Consider the following 3,951-nt stretch of genomic DNA (forward strand, 5'->3'; position numbering starts at 1 on the left):
TATTTGGTTTTAATTTTCATATTTATGCTTACTGATTGCAAGATAACTGGATAGTCCTTGCATCAATATTTACAGGGCTTACGTAGCTGCTATGCCAAACAAATCTGGTTGATACCATCAGTAGACCTCTGCACTAATTAGCAGTACTGTTTGTTGAAGTGGATGACATTTTGATTTTATTTGACTTTCAATGCATTTGAAACAGTCCTGGATTCCCAAGAGATCTGGAACATTCTAAGGGAAGTGTCTGAGTCTAAACATGTTCAAATGGATATAGCCACTAACAGGCCATCAGTGACCAACATTTCATGATACCGCACACAGAACATAACCTGTCACACACACACACTTACCAACCATGACCTGTGACCGCAACATAATTCAACCATTGGAAACTCTCTCTGCCTTAGGTCGTGAATGCAGTGCATGAACTTGTTTGAGGTTCAGGGACAGTTTCAGTCTCGGCACAATAAGAAACGTGTGGCGCTCATATTCAAGGCTTCTGAGGTCAACCTGGACAGGACTACCCTTCTGAAAGCCAACAACACCCTGCCAGACCTCTATGACCTGAAGAGGGATGACGGCTCCTTCAAAATTCCTGGCAGGCAACTCCCTGCCAGGAATGAGTTCTAACCTTGGGCCCCCCAAGGTTAGAACTCACCCCTGCATCCAATTAATATGTGCAGTTAAACAAAAAGCCAAAACAGGAGATATTGATATTCATGAGAGTTGCATTCTCTAAAACTTGATCTATCGTCTATTTCCGCAGAGACTCAAGTCTATTGGACTAGTCATTTGAAACATCCTCCCAAATGTCCACCTTAGACAGGCAGAGATCGCAGAGGGCATATCAGTAGGTGTGTGTACTGCAGGGCATGACAAAGGCCTGGCTGATAAGACCATAACACATTAAATGCTCTTGCCTCGTGTCCATGGTATTAACAATGTAGTAAACTAGTAGCACAAATCATGGATCTTGAAGAACTGTAATTGGTAGTGATCTGTCCTGCAGAGGTCAAGCATTGGCATGGACAAGTCTCTGTGTGCCACTGCCAGAGGTCAAATATGGAAGACAGGGACTCTCTCAGCCCTGCTGGAGACCGCAGCCTCATTGACCTGTACCAGGACAGGGGGCGTTCCGCTATGGACAGTTCGCTTGTTGGAGCGTGAACAGCAGCTGCAAACTGACAGCCTGATTTCTGAACCACTGACCTCTCATATTAGGAGAGGTGGCTTTTGTATGTATTGAGAAACACCAATAAACATGTTAATACGCAAAAAATCATCATGAAGAGCCAGAAGATGTGCTAATTTTCAACAGGTTACTAACAATATGACGCCACATTCATGATCATTTTACCTAGAGCCATTAGTGTTCTGTTTGCCCCTGATTCCATTTCCATTCTGTGCACCTGCAAAACATCCTGTCCCTAACACATCTTCTGCTCATGACAATACATGGAATACACTGTCTTCACACTGTTCACTGTGTAACAGGCTAAATTCAGATTCCCTTATCCCGCGCTATGCCTTCTTGATCGCCTGTAGAGCCTTACGGTCAACGGTTGGGCAGCTGCCGTAACTCGCGGCGATACAGCCGTTCAGGATACTCTCAACGGTGCACCTGTAGGAGTGGGTGAGTGTATGCTGATCCTCCTTAGCCGGCGGAGGAAGAAGAGATGTTTCCTTGCTTCCTTGACGACAGCGTTAGAGAGGTGAGACCGGGTCAGGACGTCTTTGATGTCGACCGCGTGGGACCTGATGCTAATGACCCCAACGCAGTCCCAATTATGTGGATAGGGGCGTGGCGTCCCCCGTTCCATTTTGTGTTCCATAATTAGCTATTACGGTCGATGCAGCTTTTGGATATTAGCCTCAGTTTTGCAAACTCCAACGTGAATGCTTCCAAGTTTATTATAACTTCACAACTGGTGTTTCCCCACTTAGTCATGAGTGCAGCATAATGCCTCCTACATTTTGTTGCAGAGATGGAGTAAGTCTGTGTATCTGAGTCATTATTTCAGAACCAATCAAAAACATTTACCAAACATTGGATTTGGTGTAATGGTGCAACAAGTGGTGGTCAAAATTAAGGAACAAAAATAAATAAATGTGTGCAATGTTAAGATTTGAGTATATACAATGGGTGGTGAGCATATAAGATAAAGGGGTATAATACATTTCTATTTTTATTTTCAATAAATTCAATACATTTCTACAAAAATGTCTTTGCTTTGTCATTTTGGGTTGGTGTGTGTGGATCGTCCAAAAAATTTGGCAAATACAAAAATGTGGAGAAAGTGATGGAGTCTGAATGCTTTCCGAAGGTACTATACACATTATAAATATACATGAATAGTTAATGTACAAATGTATATATTTACAGTTCCTTTACATCAGGACTGCCCAACCCTGTTCCTGGAGATCTACTGTCCTGTAGGTTCTCTTCAACCCCATTTTTGACTAACCCGATTTAATCTTTTCATCCAGCTAATTATTAGAATCTCATCTCATCTTCATCCGCTTATCCGGTATCGGGTCGCGGGGGCAGCAGCTCCAGCAGGGGACCCCAATCTTCCCTTTCCCGAGCCACATTTGCCAGCTCTGACTGGGGGATCCCGAAAGCGTTCCCAGGCCAGTGTCGAAATATAATCTCTCCACCTAGTCCTGGGCCTATCCAGAGGTCTCCTCCCAGCTGGACGTGCCTGGCACACCTCCCTAGGGAGACGTCCTGGGGGCATCCTTACCAGATACCCGAACCACCTCAACTGGCTCCTTTTAATGCAAAGGAGCAGCGGCACTACTCTGAGTTGAGAAGGAACGAAAATTGACCGGTATATCGAGAGCTTTGCCTTCCGGCTTAGCTCTCTTTTCGTCACAACGGTGCGGTAAAGTGAATACAATACTGCCCCCGCTGTTCCGATTCTCTGGCCAATCTCCCGCTCCTTTGTCCCCTCACTCGCGAACAAGACCCCGAGATACTTGAACTCCTTTACTTGGGGTAACGCCTCATTCCCTACCCGGAGGAGGCACTCCCATCGGTTTCCTGCTGAGAACCATGGCCTCAGAATTAGAGGTGCTAATCCTCATCCCAACCGCTTCGCACTCAGCTGCGAACCGATTCTGTGAGCGCTGAAGGTCATAGACCGATGATGCCATCAGGACCACATCATCCGCAAAAAGCAGCAATGAGATCCCCAGCCCACCGAACTGCAACCCCTCCCCACCCCGACTACGCCTCGATATCCTGTCCATAAAAGTTACAAACAGGATTGGTGACAAAGCGCAGCCCTGGCGGAGGCCAACCCCCACCTGGAGTCCGATTTATTACCGAGAACCCGAACACAGTTCTCCCTTTGGACGTACAGTGATTATTAGAATCAGATGTGCTAAATTAGAGTTGGAGAGAAAACCTACACGACAGTAGATCTCCGTGAACAGGGTTATGCAGCCCTGCATTACATGCATCTAAATAAAATTTAGAATGAGTACCATTTTGGATACCGGATCGCAACTTTAGTTAAAAAAAAAAACCGGATGGGACTTTTTTGGCTGATGGGACTTTTTTGGCTAAAAGTTCGGAGGCGGTTGACAGGGTCAGCATATTGCACATCATAACCTGAATGGAGTTGTGATTATAATATAACCATTCGGGTCATCATCCGACAATGACTAAACGTGTAATCAGGAGGCATCAGCCAAAAAAGTCCCATCCAGTTGAGTCTTCAATGGCGATGTTAAAGCGTAAATGCGTATATATATATTTAGTCTTTTACCTGTGCTTATGCATTGTCAGAGCTGCTAGCCCCGCCCAGGGCATTCTGTTTGTAGTTTTGTCTCCGCCCATTTCATTTGAAATCGTAACCAGAGAGTTATGTCTTTTCTAATTGGTCATTGTTCAGGTTTCCGCCATTTTCAAAGAATTTCAAATAGCAAATGGCGTTTGGTTTT

This window comes from Esox lucius, chromosome 23 (assembly GCF_011004845.1).
Source record: "Esox lucius isolate fEsoLuc1 chromosome 23, fEsoLuc1.pri, whole genome shotgun sequence".
In the NCBI taxonomy this organism is placed as follows: Eukaryota; Metazoa; Chordata; class Actinopteri; order Esociformes; family Esocidae; genus Esox; species Esox lucius.